Genomic DNA, 12,042 nt, shown 5'->3' with positions numbered 1-12,042 from the left:
ATGACTTCAAATCACCCAGTAGTGCTATCTGCAGAGTTAGCTGCAGGTAAATGTTGCAATTCTTCAGCCATTCCTGGACCTGTTAGCAAAAATAAGCTACATATGAACACTACCAAAATGATCTAATGACTGTCTCTTCACAGCAAAATCTGCAGAGCTGGGAAAGTTGTATTCCCCATATATATACAATTATATTGGTTGCAAAAATGTTGTATAATCTTTTAAATTGAAAAATTCTAAGTTTTGAATCCGGCGTTGTTTTGCGTATCAGTTCATAAACCATGTGCCGTGGAATCGATACATCGAAAATCTCTTCCCAACTATTTTGCAATCTATATGGCACAGCTGTCATTTTTTTGGTCCTTAAATTAAACTGGTATACTTTTTTATTTATCACAGTTGTCTATAACCAATTTTGGCCTTTAATGCAGGGCCGACAGACAAGTTCCTTACTTTTTCTCCCTTCCACTTGCGTCTTCCATTTTTGCGGTAATGATGCAATTAGTTGGTTGTAATTTTGGGTAGAGCAGACATTTCCATATATTTGTGTTAGCAGCATGTGTGACATAACTCCACCAGTCCTATTTATAATATAATTTACAAAGATTATACCTTAATCTTAAGCATACAGTTGCTTGAGCCACTAGTTAACCATGTGTTGAAAAGTGTGATCCCCATTCCCCATTGATCTAATATAAGACATGAGGACAGTCAGGTGAGGTCACTGAGTCAGGGGATTAGACTGAGTCAGCTGTGTCTCATTTGGTAGAGCTCCATCAGATTCACTCCTTAGCATGGAATCTCCCATGATCCTGGATCCAGTGCACATTTAGTGATGACTCAGTGGCCTACTGTCCTTTAGGGTTGGACCCAGGGCCCGTATTCAGAAAGCGTCTCAGAGTATGAATACTGATCTAGGATCAGTTTATGACTAAGGTTAGGTGGATAGAGTGGGGTGGGGGTGGGCTGATCCTAGGTCAGCACTCCTACTCTGAGACACTTTATGAAAATGGGACCCAGAGTTTCAATGCTAAGGCAAAAAGAAAATGCTCACAATGTTTCTCTGCATTTATCATGTGATGTTGTAGAACTCACTGGACTACACCATAACCTGCTCATTACCTAACCTAGTGGCTGCTGGCTATCAAAGTTACCTCTTCCATATGGCCTCAGCCTATGCAATCGTATATCTTTTTTCCTTTTACCTATTACACACTCATTTCAATGATCTTTTAAAATGTGTGTTTAAAAAGTGTTCAGTTGTTAAGGAAATTGAGACTGTTCAGCCTAAATGTAAATAGAGGAACGAAATGAGCAAATTGTTTAAACTAATCTAGGCTCCCCTCTCTCCAGCTGTGATCTTGCCCACGATATGGAAGTACCTGCAGACACTTGGGGCAGCGCCCTACTTCCTGGGTCTGGGCCTATCAGCGTTCAGCCTGACTGGTCTCCTCTCGGGGCCTCTGTTTGGACACTGGTCCGACAAGACCCGCATCACCAAGAAGATCATCCTGTTCACCAACCTCTTCGAGATTGTGAGTAAGAATCCCAAATCAACCCCCTAACTCCTACCCCTTGGGCACCTTTATAGATCTGAGAGGATTGGATAGATGTAAACAATATGGCGACATTTCAACCTGACCTACCAGAGTGCAAGATGGAGCTTTCACCATATTGCTTACATCTATCCAATTCTCTGAGTTAAGTCCCATCCAGAAAAAATAACCTAGGGCCTAGGCACATGTTGATATCTGATAATATTGCATAGGTGTATGAAATATGGCTAAAGTTCCCTCTAGCGTTTCAGAGGGCAGGTTAGAGCTAGGCCTGCTTTTCCAGGTACAACTATTATTTATTTAGGATAGTATAAAGCATTCCCCTCGTGAATTTTACATTTCAGCTGCACCTCGACTTTAGGTTTGTCAAAACACAGTTTTTTCCCATGGAAATGTCTCTTTGACATTTACATAAAGTGCCTAAGCCAGGGGTTAAGGGCCAGCAGTAGTTTCTGGATGGGGCCATGGTAACCTGAGATACAAAAACATCCAAATGGATTAGTCTTCTCTCTCTTTTCGTAGCTTTTTTTGCCTTGAGACTGTATGAGTAGGGAAAATAAAGCAACACCATTGTGTTGAGAGTTCCTGTTGCCAGTGGTTGTGTCCTAATAATCTCTCCTTTGTCTGGGAGTGTTCACTTGTTCACTTCCCTTCATGGATTTACAAGGAAATTACTGGTATATTGAAACTCCCTCTAGCCTATGCCTACACCAATCCAATGCTTTTAAGGTTGTGGGGAGTGGTAAACGAGTGTACACTTCAGGGGAGATTATTGGGACTCACCCCAATACCTTTTACTACCTGGGGTGTATTCACTATGAACTAGGGCTGGGAATTGCCAGGGACCTCACGATACAATATTATCAAGATAATTTGGTGCTGACACAATATGTATTTCGATTCTCACTATTCTGTATGTATCGCGATTCGATACTGTGATGTTTTTGCGATTCAATGTTCCAAACATATTGCTCACCATATGTCTACTGCAGAGGGACAAGAGTGAGCCAATGGAAAACAAGTTTTGATCAGTCATGGAAATAAAAGTGCTAAAAACAAATTGGCTTCCTATTTAAAAAAGAAGACGGAGAACAAGCTATGAAAGACAAATACTGGAGTTTTGCTGCCGGTATAGCCAAGTAGTGCAAAAATTACATTACGATATTGTCAAAACGATACTATACAGTGCATTCGGAAAGTATTCAGACCCCTTGACTTTTTCCACATTTTGTTACGTTTCAGCCTTATTCTCAAATTAATTAAATTGTTTTTTCCTCCTCATCAATCTACACACATTACCCCATAATGACAAAGCAAAAACAGGTTTTTAGAAATGTTAGCAAATTTATAAAAATCAATAACTAAAATATCACATTTACATAAGTATTCAGACCCTTTACTCAGTACTTTGTTTAAGCACCTTTGGCAACGATTACAGCCTTGAGTCTTCTTTGCTATGACGCTACAAGCTTGGCACATCTGTATTCGGGGAGTTTCTCCCATTCTTCTCTGCAGATCCTCTCAAGCTCTGTCAGGTTGGATGGGGAGCATCGCTGCACAGCTATTTTCAGAGACACTCCTGTGTTGTCCTGTTGGAAGGTGAACCTTCGCCCCAGTCTGAGGTCCTGAGCGCTCTGGAGCAGGTTTTCATCAAGAATCTCTCTGTATTTTTTTCTGTTCATCTTTCCCTCGATCCTGATTAATCTCCCAGTCCCTGCCGCTGAAAAACATCCCCCACAGCATGATGCTGCCACCACCATGCTTCATTGTAAGGATGGTGCCAGGTTTCCTCCAGATGTGACGATTGGCATTCAGGCCAGAATTCAATATTGGTTTCATCAGACCAGAGAATCTTGCTTCTCATGGTCTGAGAGTCCTTAGGTGCCTTTTGGCAAACTCCAAGCGGGCTATCATGTGCCTTTTACTGAGGAGTGGCTTCCATCTGGCCACTCTACCATAAAGGCCTGATTGGTGGAGTGCTGCAGAGATGATTGTCCTTCTGGAAGGTTCTCCCATCCCCACAGAGGAACTCTGGAGCTCTGTCAGAGTGACCATCGGGTTCTTGGTCACCTCCCTAACCAAGGCTCTTCTCCCCTGATTGCTCAGTTTGGCCGGGCGGCCAGCTCTAGGAAGAGTCTTGGTGGTTCCAAACTTATTCCATTTAAGAATGATGGAGGCCGTTGTGTTCTTGGGGACCTTCAATGTTGCAGACACAATCCTGTCTCGGAGCTCTATGGACAATTCCTTCATGGCTTGGTTTTTGCTCTGACATGCACTGTCAACTGTGGGACCTTATATAGACAGATGTGTGCCTTTCCAAATCATGTCCAACCAATTGAAATTACCACAGGTGGACTCCAATCAAGTTGTAGAAACATCTCAAGGATGATCAATGGAAACAGGATGCACCTGAGCTCAATTTCGAGTCTCATTGCAAAGGTTCTGAATACTTATGTAAATAAGGTATTTCTGTTTTTTATTAGTTATAAATTTGCACACACACACAAAAAAACATTTTTTCACTTAGTCGTTATGGGGTATTGTGTGTAGATTGATTAGGACTTTAAAAAAAAATCCATTTTAGAATAAGGCTGTAACGTAACAAAATGTGGAAAAGGGAAGGCGTCTGAATACTTTCCGAATGCACTGTATATCGTGAAAAATATTGTCCAGATGTGCAACTGTATTATTTCCCTCATCACTACTAGGAACCAAACAGAAGCTAACGGGACGAAACTGGGAGGGATCTACCTGAATTTGTCCAATGGAAACTCATTGGAAAATGTTTTATGAATACATCCCTGGTCATTTTACTGTTCTGTCTCCCTGACGTTGGTCTTTGTCCTCCAGGTAACTTTATGTATTTTATGAGCAACTCCAAATGGCTTTTGCTCTCCAGCAGACTAGTAGCAGGTGAGAATACCCATATTCGAAAACAAAAGTGCGACGGTACACTCTGGCGTCTGTCCAAACAAATGAAGAGCACCAACAGACAGGTGAAAACAATTACACACAACACATGACAGAAACAACGAGAACTTATAGGACACATAATCAACACTAAACATGAACAGGTGTACCAAACAGACCTAACCAAACAAACATCGAAAACAAAGAACGGTGGCAGCTAGTACTCCGGAGACGACGACCGCCGAAGCCTGCCCGAACAAGGAGGAGGAGCAGCCTCGGCCGAAACCGTGACAGTTTTAAAGGACATCATTAATTTGTTTGAATTTATCTGATTGTTAAGATTATAGCCTAATCAAAATGCATCGGTGTGAGTAAAATGGGCTCACATTTTGCATGCTTGTAGATAGAGTACTAGAACACTCATCTTTTTATAGTATGATGCATATTCTGCTTATGGTTTTAGTGGTGGTCCGTACTTAAATGGTTTTAGTATGGACATCCATGTATGTGGTCTGCTACTGTAGGTATTGGTACAGGTGCGGGCTCATCCATCTTTGGCTTCCTGACCCGAAGCACTGCCCCGGAGGACCGCTCCACCATGTCCGCAGTGGTCATGGCGTGCCGACAGGCTGGCCTTCTGATTGGTCAGTGCTGCTATCTGTCTGCTTCCTGTGTGCCATTCATAGCATGTTGTCATTCGCTCTGTGTATGGGTATGTTCAAGGTTGTCCTTTTTGCAGTCCCGCTGCGAAAATGATCAGGGCATGTGTTCAGAAAGTGCCTCAGATTAGGAGTGCTGACTGATCTAGGATCAGTAGGGCAATGATGGTTATGGAATTTTGGATGATGGTAATTGGCCTGCCAAATGATGCGGTCACCGTAATAACTGCTCAAATAGCTAAAAAAAGCAGCTCCTGACTGCATGTGCTGCCATGGAAATATAATTAATAGAACGGGCGTCCCCATTCAAGTCAATGATGGCATAATGGGTGGACTAGCGACCATTGTGATAGTACCCATAGGAGCAAAGTACGAAGCAAAATATGTGCTAAAATATGCGCACACTCAACTGACATTACAAATAGCACATTCCATTGCATGAGCCACATCAGTAAACACCATTTGAATGAACATTTTACATTACCATGAAAATTATTGCTTCACAAGGCAGGCAGCCATTGCGAGTGTACCCATGAGTTTAACAGTCAAATTGCCAGGGTTAGAGGTTCCAAGGCTGTTCTATTCATTCAATTTATATGTGTGCTGCTGCTGCATTGTGGGGGGTGTTGCCTAGGCAACCAAATATTGTTTGCCACAACACCTTGCTTGTTTCAGCAAGGAGCAACAAAGTTTCATCGGGTTGTTAGGAGTCCATGTTACGGCAGAAACGGACTCAATAACACTAATGCTCGGCCGTCCCCTCTTCAGTTCGTTCCGTTTTTTAAAACGGTTATGACTGTTATTTTATTTTCAAGACGGTATTCATCATAACCTTCTGTTACCTGGTTATACTGTAATTGTGCCAGCCCTAAGGATCAGGTCCCCCTTGTCCATATAATCTTATTCATTATGATCTAAAATGCTAAACTGATCGTAGATCGGCACTCCTACACTGAGATGTTTCACGGCCCCTGAACTCACAACAATGCCTTGAGAAGTGTTTTTAATATCTCAGGAATATGATATTGCTTTATTTTGACATGTGCAGCAGGACTGCAAAAAAGACAACTGGGATGCACCCACCTTCTGTATGTCTCTGTTAGTGTGTCTGTCTCATGATGTCCCTCTCATCACACACAGGTCCAGCATTTAACATCTTCCTGAGGCTCTGTGATTTTCAGTATGGGCCGTTTGTGGTGAACAAGTACACTGCACCTGGGGTAAGATACTAACAACTGAAGCTTTTCTCCTACTCTCCTCACAGTAAAATAGTAATATGGCAACGTCAAGTGTAGTAAGATGTACTGTATGTTATGTTATTCTATGTCAAATGATATATTTAGAATAATTGAATGATGCATGAGATGGTCTGTTTATATGTAAAATATGCTAGTTTGAATAGGGACTTACAGTTTTAACACATCCATGCATACAGTTCAACCTCTTTCATGACTCTCTGGCCAAAATTAATTGGATGTTGTTGTTTTTTTGAACGCCCCATTCAGTGATCAAACCCGCAATTGACAGGTTACTGGTCTGTTGCTCTAACTGCTAGGCCAACTCATTGTGTCTCCTCTCACCCTCTGCTTAGAGAGAAAGAGGTGGGGGATGGGGAGGTGGTTGAAGAAGGTGAGGGGGAGGACGAAGAAGGGAAGCCCCTGATTGGGTCGCGCCACAACCTGCTGGGGTCCTACGGCTCGGTGGTGATCCCTGACGCCTCCAGGACCGCTCACCCGGCCATATCCAACGGCAACCTGCCTCACCTCTCCCCTACCCCCTCGCCCGAGGAGGAGGGCGACTCCAGCCCTTCAAAGAGGTTCAGCATGAGCTGAGGTGGGTGATGATGGGGGCTTTTCGCAAGGTGGTAAAATATGTTCTTGTAAATGTGTATAATTATGTTGTGGGACACACACCTGTACAATGGTACCTGTGCAACTTGAAAACCCTGTTCCTCACCTTCTCTCTCTCTCTCTCTCTGTCTCGCTCTGCCCCCCGTTCTCTCCCTCTTTCTCTTTGCCCCTGTCTCTGTCTCTCCGTCTCTCTCTGTTCCCCGCCTGTTTAGAGTTCCTAAGGGAAGAAGGGGTTAGGCTGTTAACAGCTCAGTTCATCACACTCTTTAACCAAACAGTGCTCTCTCACCTGTCCAGTCACACTCACTCAATCACTCACTCACTCACTCACTCACTCACTCACTCACTCACTCACTCACTCACTCACTCACTCACTCACTCACTCACTTACTCACTCACTCACTCACTCACTCACTCACTCACTGTGAAGTGCCTTTCAGTACATTTGTTATATATTGCATAGGCCACTGAGGGGGTAGCCTGGTAGCCAAATCGTTATATTCCTAAGCCAACTTTCAATATCATCATGCCATCATCATGTTTGGTTTTGGAGGAGTTGGCTAAAGCACATACCGATCTACGACCAGGCTACTATAAAGGGACTCGTTAGACTTTATTGTAATGTTCTGCGAAATACTTATAAATGGTGTTATAAATACTATAATGTTAATACATGTTGACAAATAATGAACAAATCATTTGTTAATAGCGTAAACACGTAAAAAAAGAAAATAAATTAATGCTTGTTCATGAATGTTATTATAAAATGTTAACGTGAAGTGCCGGAGTCTGGTGTAGCGGACCACACATGCCCACATGGCAACAGGGGTTTGCCCTTAGTTCGACCGTCTGTCTGTGCCCCTAAACCCTTTCTGTCCCTCACTCTGTCTATCTCTCAAACTGAACGTTTATCTGTGCTATCACAAAAACAATAAGAATACTTCAAGCTTACATCCGAGAATGGTAAAACAGCGCCACTGGTCGCCCCAGGCGTATTTGTTATTGTTTTGTTTTTTAAATGGAGGAGATGAGTATCCAGCATCATGGTAAAAAACATTGTAATACATACTGTGCTGTTCTATCGCAGATGCAATGATGTACAATGGGGGGGGAAAAAACAGTGTTCGTTGTTTGAAGTAACGTCTTTGTTGTTGTAATATCGCAAACAGACGTGTCAGTTTCACCGCTAAGGATTCCAGCTTTAAGAATAGTATTTAAGAAAATTTATTTTTAAACCAGGGACATGATTAGACTCAATAATGTGACTGTATTAATTTCCCGCCACCTTAGACCATGGTTACCCCATTGACCCAGCAGTGCTTTAACTTAGTGGAGATGGAGAACAGTGTCTTGTACTGCATCTGTGGCGTGGAGGTGATCACAGGCTTCCAGTTTGTCCGCTGGCTGAGCCGCCGCACAGCTGTGAGGGTGGTGCTGGCCATGGGCCTCATTCTCTGCAAGATCTCCTGCGTGCGGTGCCTCATCTTCCTGGCCAACCCACAGGGTGAGTGAGGATGCATGGTACGTGAAACGTTCTCTCCGCAGGTAGCCATATTGTATATGTTGGTTTGTGTTTTTAGCTAGGCCAAACAATGTAGCATACACTATCAGAAAGAAAGAGTGCTATGTAGCACCATTTGTCCCTGTAGGAGAACCCCCTGAAAATAGGCTCCAGATAGAACCCTTTTCAGGTCAAATAGAACCCTTTTGGTTTCCAAATAGAACCTGGGTTCCAAATAAAAGGTGCTATTTGGAACCAGAAAGAGTATCTGATCTAAAAAGGTTATATCTGGAAACTAGTACCATGTAGCACTCTTTTTTTCTGAGAGTGTACTCATACAAGGGTGTCATTTTCTAAGCTACTACCACACACTCACACACACACACACACACACACACACACTCACACACAGGTACTCCCCCTGGCAGTTAGCAGAGTTCATCATTGGGGTGTTCCTGCAGGTTTTGGGACCCCTTCATCACTGTGGCCCAGGTGTCTCTCTTCTCCAAAGTCACTACGGAAAAGACTCAAGGTGAGCAATGGTACCCTCTAGAGGATGCCTTGGAGTATAGCTGTCTGTAGTTTAACTGTAGTGCTCTAAACCACTGTTGTGTTCATTAGGCACCAAACTAAAGAAATCAAAGTGAAACAGGTAGGGATCACCTAGACTTGTCCACTAAGAAACATGTATTTGAATTTTCCGTTGCTTAACATTTTCCATTTTGTTCCCTAATGAACGTAACCCTTGTACACTAAATTTCCATCCTGTCTTGTTTCATCCGTAATTTACCTTTTTAGAGTAGATTTCCTGACCCTCAGCAGTTTATCAAAACAGTGGCTGGGTGGCGCTTTGTTATTGTTTGAACTGCATATTGCCCTGTTCATAACGTACTTATTTAGAGTAGATTTTCTGACCATTGATCAGTGTGATGTAAGGGGGTAGAGAACAAACCTGCTGGGACTGTGCTGCCTCTGAGCAGATCATTGACAACACCTTTTACTGAGAGGCTTTGAGAACCATAGGCTTCAGGGTTGTGTTCATTATGCACGAAATGGAAGAAACAGAATGGGACTAACTGGATGCTAATTTTCTTTTCTGGTTCAAAGCATTTTAAAATATTTTGCTATGGTATCTCTGTCCCTGTGGTATTTGTGTCAGTAAATGTCTGCCTGTCCCTCCCTCTCTCTCCAGGGTTCAGTCAGGGGGTGCGTCGCTCTGTGGTGGGTCTGGCCACAATCTTGGGCCCCCTGTGGGAGCGGGGTCTGACAGGGAACCTGTATGTCATGCTCGGGGTAATGATGGCTCTTCTGGCCCTGCTCACTGTGAGTTGACCGTGTGTGTGTGTGTGTGTGTGTGCGTGAGCGTGTGCCTGCGCGTTAGAGATAGAGACTCTGTGTGTGGAAGACTAGTTTTATTCGTTGTATGTACGGGATACACATGGAAAACACCATCCAGCAAAATGCTTACTTGCAGGTTCCTTCTCGACAATGGAAAAACAAAAAGAAATAATAAAAGATATGAATACGAACATAAAGTAAATGGCTTATGTAGAATATAATAAACATTTTAGCATAAGTATAATACAGGAAGGCACAATTTATAGTCAATATTTAGAAGTACCAGGCCGTGATGTAACCGGTCTGGACACAATCGATGGTGCAGCGGTAGTATTTGGAGAGGACCCGGGGTGGCATACTGAATTTCTTCAGCCGCCTTAGGAAGTAGAGACGCTGTTGCGCCCTCTTGACGAGTGGTGGGGGTGTTGGTCCATGTCAAGTCCTCGATGATGTGGACGCCGAGGAACTTAAAACTGCTGACTCTCTTTACTGCAGTCCCGTTGATGTGGATTGGGGCATGTTCCCTCCTCTGCTTCCTGAAGTAAACAATCAACGTTTATTTTGCTGACGTTGAGGGAGAGGTTGTTCAAGTACCTCCTCCCTATAGGCTGACTCGTCGTTGTTGGTTATCAGTTCTACAACCGTGGTCTCATCAGCAAACTTGAGGAGGGAGTTGGTGTCGTGTAAAGCCATGCGGTCGTGGCTGTACAGAGGGCTGAGGACACACCCCTGAGGGGGGCCCTGGTGTTGCCAATCCTCACAGGTTTGTTACTGTTGGTCCAACATCATCAACACATTTCCTAATGAAGCCTGTGACTGACATCCTCAATGTGGATGGATAAGTCCTGGGTGGATGAATCTTTGAACATATTCCAATCAGTATACTCAAAACAGTCCTGCAGTTTGAGTCTGCCTCCCCTGTCCAGCGTCTCACTATTCTCTGTGTTGGTGGCTCTCTCTTGAGTTGCTGCTTGTAGGCAGGGAGTAGGAACAGAGGGACGTGATCTGATTTGCCGAAGTGGGGGCGAGGGATGGCTTTGTACACGTCACGGATGTGTGTATATACATGGTCCAGCACGTTGGTGTTTGCTTGTGACGGTATGTACACAGCTTTGATAATAACACACGTGAATTTCCTTCGGTATATAGTGGGGTCGGCATTTTAGCATCAAATTCCAGGTCTGGTGAACAGGAGCTCAAGATGTTTTCATCTTTGGTACACCAGGAAATGTTGATGAGGAAACATGCCGATCCATACGGAAAATGGAAAAGCCGCCTGGTTGAATAGTAGAGACGAGTATATCGTCTGTAAGCCATGTCTCTGTAAAAAGAAAGACGCAGCATTCCCTGATGTCCCACTGCGATTGAAGCCACAAAGTTTATTTTCCTGCGATTGGGCATTAGCCATCAGGATACTTGGAAGAGGAGGCCATGTAGCCCATTTTTTCAGCCTAGCTTGGAGTCCCCCTTTCCTTCTCTTCTTTGTCGCTGCAAAGTAATAATTAACGCAAAAATAGCCATAAAAAAGCAAAGTCAAACATGTTATCAAACATGTTTGGTTGGCTTACCTGGAAACAAAATTTTTTTATTTTGGTCTCAGAACTGAATAATCAGTTTAAGGTTGCTTGAATATTTGTCTAACGTTTGGCCCCGCTCTATCAGATCATGATGTTCTTCTCCTATGACCGCCTGGTGGAGCCCAGTGTGGTGGAACATGCAGAGAGCTCAGAGGATTGTGGGGAAAGATAAATAGGTGTCTGCAGAAATGAGGGATGTGTGTAACAAATCCAATGGCATACCTTGTCCATACACTGCTTACAGGGTAGGGAAACCAATATGTAATTTTGTAATTTGGGTGAATTATCCCTTTAAATGCAGTGAAGGGGGACCACACCAGAAAAGGACCAGTTTAAAAGTTATTTTATGCATATTTATTCATTCATTCATGAGGCAATAAGAGTATAATAAACATTTCAGCTGTTAGGCCATTGTCAATGTGTCAGATATTGTGTCAATTTACATGTTTAGTTCCCCTACACTTATCAAACACATGTCAATCCAAACACCTGATTTACTGTAAAATGTACTATCAAGAAGGAAAAAAAGTTTCCAAATGTTGTGTTCCCGCTTTCTCTCTAAGTTTGAAGTGAGTGGCTCATGCTACCCTGCACCGTCTCCCTCTCTGCCAACAGCGGAACCAGTGGGATCAAGACAAGGGCGAAGACACA

At 43.3% G+C, this 12,042-nt stretch overlaps 1 pseudogene across 1 annotated transcript; it reads left to right on the top strand.

Annotated features, from left to right (window-relative positions):
* Positions 1 to 701: 701 nt before the first annotated feature.
* On the top strand, positions 702 to 11,549 carry LOC311115493 (major facilitator superfamily domain-containing protein 8-like; annotated as a pseudogene). Its single transcript has 12 exons — positions 702 to 715; positions 863 to 900; positions 1,354 to 1,539; positions 4,407 to 4,469; positions 4,991 to 5,110; positions 6,266 to 6,345; positions 6,721 to 6,919; positions 7,188 to 7,252; positions 8,266 to 8,483; positions 8,889 to 9,008; positions 9,669 to 9,799; positions 11,477 to 11,549. The product of its transcript is annotated as a major facilitator superfamily domain-containing protein 8-like (transcript).
* The last annotated feature ends 493 nt before the right edge of the window (positions 11,550 to 12,042 follow it).

This window comes from Coregonus lavaretus (genome assembly GCF_964263955.1).
Source record: "Coregonus lavaretus genome assembly, contig: HAP1_SCAFFOLD_2023, whole genome shotgun sequence".
Lineage (NCBI taxonomy): Eukaryota > Metazoa > Chordata > Actinopteri > Salmoniformes > Salmonidae > Coregonus > Coregonus lavaretus.
Note: the sequence above shows the minus strand (reverse complement) of the source record. Positions and strands in the feature narration are given on the sequence as shown.